Source organism: Lissotriton helveticus, chromosome 3_2 (assembly GCF_964261635.1).
Source record: "Lissotriton helveticus chromosome 3_2, aLisHel1.1, whole genome shotgun sequence".
Lineage (NCBI taxonomy): Eukaryota > Metazoa > Chordata > Amphibia > Caudata > Salamandridae > Lissotriton > Lissotriton helveticus.
In genome coordinates this window covers 233266514-233278923 of record NC_136062.1, presented here as the reverse complement: position 1 = coordinate 233278923, position 12410 = coordinate 233266514, and positions in this window count along the sequence as shown.

Sequence of the window (12410 nt, the reverse complement as noted above, 5' to 3'; positions counted from 1 at the left end):
CACATTTCAGCGCACAGTGCCTACAGGACACCCGTCAGGCCCATGAAGCCCACCCTCATTTGTAGCTGTATTGATTTGATTGTTTTTGCCTGCAGGCACTGTACCTCCAGTATGTTGCCCTCAAGCCCTCCGAAGACCGTGTCCTCTCCTGCCGCAGCTGGGCTTGTGGATGGTCCTGCCCTGTGCCTGGTTGGAATAGCTGGAATGGGGTGTGCAAGGGACTGTGCTCTGTGGTGATAGTCAGACTGGCCCTGGACTTGATGGCCATCCTCATCTGTGTCCAGTGTTTCCACCTCAAGTGGTGGCAATGGTGGAACTGCGATGCGCGTGGGCGTTTCGCTGGTGGGGTCACTGGACTGCCTTCCTCCTCCTCCTCCTCTTGCCCTGACACTACTGAGCTGTAAGAATCATCCTCCCCTCCTGCCATTGATCCCTGTGTTTCTGGGGGGTGCTGTGGACGTAAATGCACACATTCATTTGGTGTCCTGCCTTGCATTTGTCATGCATAAATTACACTGTTTGGAGTTACATGGGTCCTAACTGTCTGTATTTTGCCTTTCCTGATACACACATACTGATTGACCCTTGCTGGATGTCCCTGCTCCACTGTTTGGTGCATGTGACTACATCCCCCATAATGCATTGCTGTGTGCGCTTGTGTGCATGCACTGGGCTTACATTTCTGTTGGGTGCCTGGGTCTCTCCTGGGTGTGTGGGTGAAGTAGGGAGGTATCAGGGGTGTGATTGCATGCTTCTTACCTTGTCTGGGGTCTGGGGAGGGGTCGGAGCTGTCAAGGTCTGCCACCCCACTCACACTCTCCGGCAGCAGGGTCCCCTCGGCCAATTCCTCCAGTGCCGTGGAATCAGTGGCAGTGGATGTCCCATCACCGGTCTTTCTGGCCTCCTCCAGCCTTGCAGCAACCTTTCCCTTAGACCTCTGGCGCATATCTTACCAGCATTTTCGCAGGTCTTCTACCCTGCGGTGGGTGACGTCAATGGATTTGACCTTTTTCTGGATGTTAGCCCAGATTCTACATTTGCGGGTCTCTGGCACACGCAGGGATTTTTCCCCAAAAAGCAGCTCATGGCTCACCACCATCTCCTGGATGAGCACCTCCTGCTCCCTTTCAGAGAAGTTCTGTTTTCTCTTCCTGGTTGTTTCCCAGCTGCTTATCCTGTGTGGCCATTTCTCCTCTCTCAGTAGCAGTGCACTGGTGCCTCAGCCCTACTTCCAGCCTCTCACTCTGCTTCTGAAACTCAGGAGCAGCATGGGTAGTCACACTTCCTGGGTGTGATGTCATCAAGCTGTGCCTGAATTTCAGATTTGCTGATTTGCGATTCCTTATTTGCGATTTCGCAATTAAGGAATCACAATTGTGGTATTCGCATTAAATTCTGCAAATTTTTGGGAATCGCTAAATATTACCAAACTTTTAATTACATCAGGTTTTGCGATTCTCAAAATGCGATTCGCAAAAAAATCGCATTTTGAGAATCACTAAATCTGAGTTTGATACATATGGCCCTAGGTCTCTTCCCTCCAGCTTCAGGAGTATCAGCAAAACACTTGCATTGTCCTGGAAAACAACTGTACGTACATAAGGCCAAGCCAGGGGCATCCAAAATCAGTCCAACAGGAATCCATTACTCTGGATCACTCATACACGTTACTTCTTTCTTTCTTTCAAAACTTTATTTCGATCACGTGATCATAAAAGTTATACAAATTTATCACATCAATTTTAAAAAAGTCAAAATTATCATCCTTTCATTAGTATAAAATACATTAAAGTTTAAGAAAAGATTAATAATCACAAATGTGTACAGCTACATCAAAGAGAAAAAAGTCTATCTAGAGTCTGACGCCCTCTTTATCAATCGGGCTTGGGCATACCACATTGCAGATAGGAATTTTGCCAGAGCAAACACGGTTGGCGGGGATAAATCAGTCTTTAAAACTCTGTATGCTGGTAGGAATGTTCTGAATCCCATGTTTTTAAGAAGGGGGACAAGCCAATATTTCCTGCTTTTCTGATAGGCTCGACAGAAAAAAAACACGTGCACATCGTTCTCTTTTGTGTGTGCACATGCAGGGCACATCTCTGCAGCAACCCGACAGGACCAGCCTGCGGTAAAAGAGCCCAGCGGAAGGGTCCCGTACCTCCATTGCAGGAATAGTTTTCTGGTTAGCACCGGAGTCATGCCATCTAACACACTTTCGAGATTGTACGAATCTTTGGTTTTTATAAAATGATGAGTCAGGGATCCTTCACGAGTGCTGTCCAGGGCTCGGAGGAGCATTTTGTCATAGTATGCTCTGTACAGCGCTTTCCTTGGTATCTTATTACTTGTGCTTTCCGGATCTGACCATAATTCTGGTAATTCAAGGGTCTCGCAGGTTTTCTTGATATAATTTAACCAGGGCGTTTTAGTGGCATTGGGTTGAGATAAAAATTCATGTAACTCATTTCTATAGGTTTTTTTTTTGTAAAACAATTTTTATTGCAGAGGTAATTCGAGCTATGCAACATACACACCAGTGTGATCTCGGGATCGTAATCAATAACTGTACATCCAGCTACTATGTACACAGCCTTACAGCCCACATCCCGGAGGTTGGGTGGCGTATAATCACGTATCATGGTGTTTCAGTCTTTATTTACAAGTATCTCAATGATTCAACCCCCTCCGCTTTTAACTCATTTCTATAGGTAACGAGATCCTGGCTGCTCCAGAGGCGGCGCCAATAGGTTAGTGGTTTGAGCCCTAATTCCTCCGTGATGGGCCTCAGGCCCAGATCCAATCTTAGGGGCAGGAGTGGAGTACTTGCGGGGAGAGCTGTCAACTGCCTAAGGAATTTATTTTCTGTAATAAGCAATTTGGGTGATGGAATATGACCCCACAACTCTCCCCCATAAGTAACTCCTCCCCGCGCCTGGGCTTTGTAGATGTGGATTGCCGGGCTGAGTGGGCGATATAGCGACTTGCTCGCAATTCTCGTAATACCACCCGCCATCTGTGCCAGTTTCATATTTGCTTTTGTTTGATGTGCCAACCACGTTAGATTTTGATTTAGAGTTATCCCCAAATACTCTATTGTGTCTACCCTTTCCAGACGCACTGTGCCAAGCAGGGGATTGGGCCGGTTGAGGGACATGGGATTCAGAATAATAAATTTGGTTTTCTGTGGGTTGATTTCAAGTCCCCTTTCTGTACAGAACTCCAGAAAACCGTCTAACACCCGCTGTATGCCCATCGGGGATTTGGACAGCAGCAGGGTGTCATCCGCAAACATGATTGCGGGCACCCTGCTGCCAGTCAGTTTGGGGGCGTCCATATTAGCAATCCTTGTCAGGTGCGCAATGACCCCGTTCACAAAGAGGCAGAACAGGGTCGGTGCCAGCACACAACCCTGTCTCACCCCTCTGCGAACGGGGAATCTTTCAGTTAGATTACCACTTCACCCGCACCAGACACGTGCGAAGTTGTTATGATGTAATCTTATCAGGATTCCCAAGATGTCTTTCGGGACGCCTAATTCCTCCATAACCTTCCTCAATTTTGGTCTAGGCACTAGATCGAAGGCGGCACGTAAATCCACAAAAAACGTGTACAGAGGGCCGCCCTCGATCAATGCCGTCCTCCAATATATGAGGTTTAACCTAAAGATTTGATCAATTGTGGAGACCCCCCTCCTAAATCCTGCCTGGTATGGGGTCAGGGTATTCGTCTCCTCCATCCAATTCTGCAGCCGGTCTAGAATTAGCCTACCAAAAAGCTTTTGTGATACATCGATAAGGCTTATTGGGCGATAGTTGGCTGGGAGCAGAGGGGATCCCTTTTTAAATATTTGAACCACCTCTGCACCCAGCCAAGTATCCGGGACCTCTATCCCCCCAAGGACCGCGTTGAATATCAACAGAAGATAGGGGGCCCAAACCCCTGGTTCCTGCTTAAATAAGTCACCCGGGACCCCATCCAGCCCAGGGGCTTTCTCCGTTGACAACCCCGCGATAGCTGCCCGAACTTCTTTTTCTGTGAAGGGTTCACCTCCCGTGACACTCACTAGCGTGGAATGGGGGGAACTCGAGGCCTCATCCTCTATTGCATATAATGACTGGAAGTGGTTTTGCCATGTACTCGGGGCAATGTTGGGTTCAATTGCCGAGGGGAAGTCTTCTGATCCATTGTTTACTACCCACCAGAATTTGCTAGAGTCTCTAATGGCTAGTGCATTAGAAAGTTTCTCCCAGTGTTGCTGGTCCCATTCGGCCTTAGCATTTACCAGCAATTTCTTGTATGCCTGTCTCCTAGTTTGAATCTCCTCCCTGCTTCTGCACGCCTTTATTGCGAGCAGTAGTTCACGTTTGGAGTCCCGACATGTGGAGTTATACCAGGTCTTCCTATGTGTTCCGCTATTTCTTTATAAAAAGATCTGACTCCATGGTGTTTATTAAATCTTCATGGAACCGCCCTAGCAGGTCTCTATTTTTCCCATTGCCAAGTTCCTCACCAATAGCGAATGCCTTTTCCAGCACTGGGGTAATTCTGGCATAAAGCTTAGCTAACTTATCATCACTTGTAGCCAGTTTTCCCCACCTTACTCTCCTTCGGTTATTCTCCAGGAGTAGCCCTGTCTTTGGGCTTTGTTTACCCTGTCCCATATCCTCGATACCTGGTAGGGCATATTCGAGTTCCAGGACATTGTGGTCACTATCCCGTCTATCAATTACCTTAAAGTCGGTGATTCGTGGCCAGGATGACAATTGGACAAGGATGTAATCTATCCTAGATTCGCTTCCAGCTTTGTTAAAGGTGCATTTACTTGGCACGTCTGATTTAATGCGCCCGTTGCAGGCCCTTAGGCCTAGGTTTAGAGTGAGGACTGTTATCTGAAGAGCGAGGGGAGTCCAGCTCTTGGTGGTGGTACCACCGTAGCCGGTATCAGCCATCTTGAATCCTCCTCTAGGGAGGGTCCATCAAGAAGGCCTGGCAGGGGTTCGTAATGCGAGTTTAGGTTGCCTCCAACCACATAGTGGAACTCCCCTGAGATTTCACTCAGAAAAGCGGCGAGTTCCTCGATAGTTATTGATTCCCGTTGCATGGGTACAGGTCTTGAGTAGACATTTATTATCGCCAATTTGATGGAATTTGGCCATTCTAAAAGGATAGCTAATATATCATCTGATTCTACCGTTAGAATACTGGTCTGGCAGCCCAGGTGGGATGCTACCCAGATTGCCAACCCTCCAGACGGCCGTCCCCGACCCCCCCATTTAGCTGGTTTTGAGAATGCTGCAAACCCCTGGCATGTATGCTCCTCTCTCCCCCAGGTTTCCTGAAAGAGGCAAATACTTTTTGAATTGCTGAAGGAAACCCACTCCTGGGAGTCCATTTTATTGCCCAGCCCCGCTACGTTCCATGAGATCAGAGTCAGTGTTTGGGGTCTTATAGGTGGAGACCCTATGTCAGGGTAGTTATTTTCCTTTGTGCTAGAGTTTGCCATTAGATGTTGTGACAATTCCCCTTGACCTGCCCTTGAATTGCTGTCAATGCCAGGTAAATCCGCTCTGGAGTAACCGGATTCTCGCTGGTATGCAGGTTCAGTGGGAGGAACTCTTTGATCCCAGAAAACCGGGGCTTGGTCAGGGAAGGTGGTTCTATCCTCACTGTCTGCTAATGAATGGGAATGGTGTCGATCCCTCCCTTCAGACTCGGGCTGTCAATCCATCATTTCGAGGGTGCTGTACCTATTGTGGGTAGGAAGGTAGGCTGGCTGTTGGATTCTATAAGGCCCAGGGACTCCCCTCGTTATTCCCCCCCATCCACCCCTCCTCCTGGCACTAATTTCCCATCCTTCATCGTCGCCGTATGGGGTAAATACTCAGGGGCCGCACTCCTGTATCGGTAGGGTTCCCTCCACTCTCTGCGGTTACTCTCCCATTCTCCTGAGATTCCCTGGTAGTGGCCCCATCTCTGATCTTCTAATGTTTGCCTATTCGATGGGTAGAAGTATGAGAGAGGCAGGGTCTGGATGTTGCTCCCTTGATCGTCAGGAGGCCAACTACAAATATAGGAGGCTGTACTTGATTCTCTAAAGGTACACGTTACACAATGCTAGCATTAGGATCTTGCAGAACACATAGAAGTGGAACTTTATATGAGTGCGCTAACTGGCCGAAACTCTAGTGGCTTAGCTAAAAAGGTCTGGCCACAAATATGGATTCACAAAATACAGTACTCAGCCATCACTGCTCTATGTACTAAAATCATTAATGGGGCAGTAATCTGCAAGTGCAATGAAAGCATAATTGGTGCACCCTCCAGGTCATAGTACAGGTCCAGGTCCTTACTCATATCAATGGAGAGGCCTTTGCGATCACACTTGATTAGTGTGAGGCTAGGGCCAAAATAAAAAAAAACAGGATACCAGATACTCGCAGTGGATGTGTAGCATTTGATTAGTCTCTGCTGGATCCATGATGTATTGCTCCAAGTCCTCCCAATAAATGCATCTTGCAGCGGGGTGGTGATCAGGTTACCTCAAGACTTGTTTAACGCACTACAAGCGACTGTTATCCTTTCTGCTTGCTCAGCTTTCTTGCCACTAGATCAGGATTCTCAGTTTCAGGAACATATTTTCCCTGCACCATCTTTACTAAGGACAGCAGTTTGGTTAGCGAAATCAGAAACAAGATCATTGTCAACAGTATTCAGACACAGGTTTGACGGGGGTTTACGTAAACCTCCATTTATTTGGTTTTAGGCTTTCTGGTAGAGTTATTTCAAATTGAAGGTTTGGCTCTCCTATTGATAAATCACTGACACCAAACGTCTCACATTGATCATCCTGAATCAGGATCTTACAACTTCCTGATGCATGCAGTTACTAGGTTTTTATTAAGTTCTGAACTTAATTTCAATTTTGGTGCTGATTGTGTATACTGTATTTTCAGCCAATTTAGGGGCAGATTCACAAGCCTCTAGTACCACTTTTGCGTCACTTTTCCCATGTTAAAAGTGACGCAAAAGTGGCAGAAGAGGCTTGTAAATCTGCCCCTTAGTGCTTACTGCTTGGTATTCTGTGCTTGGACTTGTCTGAATATCATTATTAGGAGGTTCTAACTCGGGGGCATATTATCACGTTGTTGTTGATTGCAAAATGTTTGGCAGTTTTGAAGGTGCACAGGCGGATGTAAAGGATGTGCGAGATACAGTATCACTAAATCAATGGATACCTGTTGTTTCTTTTTTTTCTGGGCAATGGTGGCACAAGAATTGTCAGTGTTCCCTTAATTGTTAGCACAGGTACAGGGTGCCAGTAGGCAGGTCCAAACTCTTCCTGCTTAACCAATCCATCTGCAACGAGTTCTCTGACCTTCGGTATTGAGCCAATCACAGAAGATAATGATGGGGCTGTGGCAATTTCACTTATTCTTCGCTGTTTAAGCTGCACATCCTATAAAAGACCAAAGCAAACGGACCGTGTGGATTCTCTTCTTCTTGAAGATCCAGCACACACATCCTGACCCTGAACGTTTCATGAGGTTTATTTAACAAAACATGTTTCGGCATATTATTGTAAGCTCTTGTGCAATATTAAGGTAGTTTAGCAAGAAAGCACCATTACTTAAGACCTTTGCTGTCACGACCTGCTTAAGTATACTGTTGTCTGTCTCAGCCATGCCATCTGAACTAGCCCTACTGGAGAGTGAAATCTGGAGACTTACACCCACCTGAGTGTTTCCGCTAAAGTTGGCTTCTAATCTGGGTGAAAGGTAAGAACTCTACCCATTGTTACTGAGTGCAGCAAGTCTTTTGAGACTGCGCATGTCATGAACTAGCACTGTGGGCACTCCAACATAGAACATGCTCAAGATTATACCACTAACAATATATTTTTGTACTTGTTTATTTACTTGGGTGGAGTACCACCATTTTCTAGGTAAGTGGCCTGGAAGGGATGTGGGGCTTTTTCCAATGGAGTTTATGCTGGTCTCACTATTGTTGTGCGTTTTACTTGCTGGCAAATCTCAGCCTGTACGACATACTGCTTAGTTTGCTTAGGCACTGACTGCCACCAATAACGCTCCAACTTATTTTGCAGTGTAGCTGAAACTCCTTAATGTGCGGAGTATATCTCTTCAAGGGCTACTTTTGTTAGGTTTTGCCACTTTAATTGACAGGCTATTTCTTGATCAGTCATCTTGATTGAACTGACAAATAGCCTATGTTGTCCCAGAAATAGCTGTATTTTCAAGTAAGTCAGAAGGCAGGGTTTGTTTTTTGCATGAGAATTGGACTGCTGAGTTTATGTTCAGATCGATCTTAGTTGGTGACCAGATTATGACTTGCACTTTGCATATCTGTACTTGCACAGTTGATTTCACAGCGTGATAGCTGCAGTATTGCCTTTAAAGGATATACCCTAACTCTGGTGGGCCAACATGTGTTGTATGTACATCAACAGAAGCTGCCTTTTGTAGCCAGCAATCCGTGCCCGGGACTTTTTAACGCTTATCATCTTACCTCATGAGTCTTTTAAGTGCTTGACTTCCCAATGTTTGAAGTCCACATTGTACCATTGAATAGAAAATGAAGAGCCATACACTATTAATGTAGTAATAGAAGAGTTAGTTTTCTGAAAAGCTAGGAGGACAGCATTTAATTCTGCTATGTGTGCTCTTGAATCCCCCGAGGTCTTCAAATGTGTATAATTTATCTTAATTTTTGAATCCTCGAAAGCTCCAAGCACAGCTGTACAAGGGGTACAAAACCCATATCTAGTGCTAACTGCAGGTTCAGCTAATCTGTCTGTGTAAGAAAAATCACAACATTCATGTAATGGCTTTACTGTCAATATCTCTGGAAATATTTGTTGATATAATAGGAATTCCTGTGTGAGATACTACGCTAACTGCACATCTAAACTGGCCTAATGTGCGGTCCATTGCGCCCTAATCTAAACAATTTGGTAGACTTCCTTCAGTGGCATCCAGAGATGGTGTAGGCTTTTCCACAATTATTATCTTATCTTATGTGGTTGGTGTTTCTTTAATGATTGCTGTCTGTAACGTGCTGATGATCGTGCCATCAGGGGGTGCCCCTCCTGTCGGAGGGGTGACGTCGGGGCCTACCTGTGGGGCCTTGGGCCTCGTGCACTGAACAGCGTGGGCCTGGTCATATGGAGACCCCCCCCCGGAAGGACTTCCTGGTAGACCATTATGGAACTGTTGCACATCCTCCTAGACTAAGAGCCTGTGGAATCACTTTGAACAGGTTGGAAGATGGGAAGGAGTGCCTGTGGACAGTACACAAGGTACAGATATGGCAGCGGAAGAGTGCATGAGCTCTTTGGTCTTGTAGCTGATCGTAGATTAGGGTTGTTGGTCATCCTCCTGCCCCTGCCCACTTTAGAATACTGTTGGCCTAGACTGAGATCCTGAAGCTACATAACTGCCTGTTGCAGACACATGGGCGCTCATTCTACAGGTGCAGTCCAATTGCTGACTTGAGATCCCGGGCGGCATGGTGGGTCACTCCTACGTTATGTACAGCAAACTTACTCAGGATAGATAAGGATAGACATATGAGTGGCACTTAATAAACTAAAACGGATCAATTTACAGCTCTGGGTACAAGTGACGGACCGCCTGCTACAGGGGGTAAAATCTCTCAGAAAGCTGCAGAGCCGCTGGGTGCTCAGATCTTGGTGGCAATTGAAGCCTAGGGCCTAGCAGTACAAATACAAATTGAGGCCATGGCTCCCAATGTGAATTTGCTTCGCACCGACCTTCTCAAAGTGGCCAAAAGATCAATGGACACAGAGAACCAGGTCAATGAAATGTGAGAGGAGTTCTTCTAGCTGAAGGCGGTGGTTACAGAACTTGAAGCTCTCTCAAGGAAAATGGGATGCATGGCTGAAGGATGCAGAGGGGTGCTCCCTTAGATGTAATCTCAGATTCATGGGATTCCCTGAGGAAGCTGAAGGAAGTAAACTGGAGCTATTCCTAGAGGAATGGATTGCGACGACACTCCCAGACACAAAGTTCTCGAAATACTTTGTGGTGGAGAGGACACATATCCTTGGTCCTGCCGCCACAGCCGGGAGCTCCGCCAGGACTGTAACTGCCAAGTTCCTCATCTACAGAGACCGGGATGAAGTTCTCCAGACTGTCAGAAAAAAGGGAGATCTGAAGTTTGAAAACCACATCTTACGCATCTTTCTGGAGTACACCAGGGCCGTTCAGCTGCAGCGACAATCCTTTAGCGACGTCAAGCAAAAGCTGAGAGTAATGGAATTAAAGTACATGCTGCTATGCCCTGCCAAACTGAAGATGATTCTAGACGGCTGCTCTCCCTTCTTTGAAACACCCGAAGAGAGATTGGATTGGTTGGCGATCCAGGGTATTGACCACAACCCTGCAAGACCATCGAGACAGGGATATCCCCCAACGGGGGACTAGTGGAGGATTCACCCCCGAAGGAGAAGCAGACATACAAGTCGGTCACAATCTGGTGCAAGAGTGGCGGTGCAACTGGATGGAGCACTGGACTTGGAGATGCAGTGCCTAGAACGAGAGGAGGCCAACGCACTGATTGAGACGATCACCTCTCCTGCATCCTACAGTATGGAGCCAGATCAGATGGAGGACCCTGGCCGCAAAGTGTGAGATACTGCCATGGCCTGAGGGGCTTAAGGAGGGCAACATCTGAACTTTGATTGGGGTGCCTCTTCTGCAGTCGTCTGTAGGAAACAGAGACACATCCTGTGTGGGAGTGGAGCCGGACAAGGTACAGTGTAATGGAAAAAACACCTGCTGCCCTACTGTGGAACTCAGTGTTCGACTTGGATTGGTGTGGCTCCTGGGGTTAATCGATATTAACTGGATCCCGCGGACCAGAGATGGGACAGGGCACAGTGGCATTATTCATAGGGCCTAGAGACACACAATGGTTTGCCCTTCTTCTGCCCCCCTTATCTATTATTCTGTTCTGGGTATTTATTGTTTTTCTTTCTTCCTTGTGTAAGTGGGAGTGATAGTGCGACAAGTTGTGGAACACAGAAGTGGGACGGCTAACAGGACACCCTTGTAGGAGCCTATAGCTTGACTGTATCTTATCTCTTATCTTTATTATACAGTTAATAAAAACCATAATGTACAAACAGGGCAATGCATGTTAGATTAAAATTTTTAAAATATATAAAAAACATGATCAGGTTCTTAAAGCTAAGCGTTTATGCAGTGCAGTTAAAATGATATTGACAAACTTCCCAGCTCTTGCTAAGGCCTGGGCTGAATTGTTACTAAAACACAAAGTCGATGCTTCACTACAGTGTCTCAGCGATTGTTCCCGAAAGACGGGGATTAGTAGGCGACGTCGATCGGTAGCAAAGAATGGGCAACAGCAAAGCAGGTGGAGCCAGGACTCATGTATATAGTTGCAAAACCTGCAAATGGGCTGCTCATTCCACCGAGCCCACTGTGGTTTAAAGTCAAAGATTGGTAGGGCTAGCAGCATCATGTATAATATTTTGTTGCGAGTCTGGGGGTTGAGGGAGTAGTTAAAGTATAATTGAGGTTTCCCCATGATATATGATTCGTTCAAAGCGGTGAAAAGTTCATTTTTAGATAGCCCGGCAACGTCAGTCTGAAATGAAACTGAGATGATTTGTTTTGTTATTGTTTTTTTCCACGTTAGCAGAGGGATAGTTGGATTAGTGAGAGAGGTTGGTTCAATCTTTAATGTAGAGATGGCAAGGTGCAACTGTTTGTTCCAAGGGGAGTGTTCATCCTTTAACACAGCTTGTAGTTGCTCTTTCAAAGATTGTCCTGGTGCTCGTAAGGTGTGTATATAGTATTTGATTAAGTCGCCCAGGCAATAGAGGTTTACACATGTCAGGCCCAGCTCGAGCCTCATCCTCGACCTCCTCACGTGCTGCGGAGCAGAGAAGATTTTCTTATAAGCTTTTATTTGTAGGTTTTCCAGAAATACGTCCATTTTCCCGGGAAAGGCCAAGTGGCCATAGGTCACTGCAGGTAGTAGTTTGGCCCGTAGCACCCTTAAGATTGGTTCGGCTGAAGGGCTGTGAAAATGACGATTCAGACGCCTAAGGCTGTGAATGATCCCCATACCCTTAGACCTTAGGTGTCTAAGGTGTGCTGCTTGGTTTGCCCTAGCATTGAACCAAACTCCTAGATAGTTGTAGCTGGTGCAGGTCGCTGTTTGTGATCCCCCTGCTCTCCAAGTAAGATTTTTCTTTTTGTAGGTCCCAAAGATCAAAATTTTGGTTTTTGATTCATTCATCACAAGATGGTTCTTTGTATTATATTTGTTGAGAGCAGTGAGCGATCTTTGCAATCCTATTTTCGTATGGTCCATGATGATGATGTCGTCGGCATATTGCA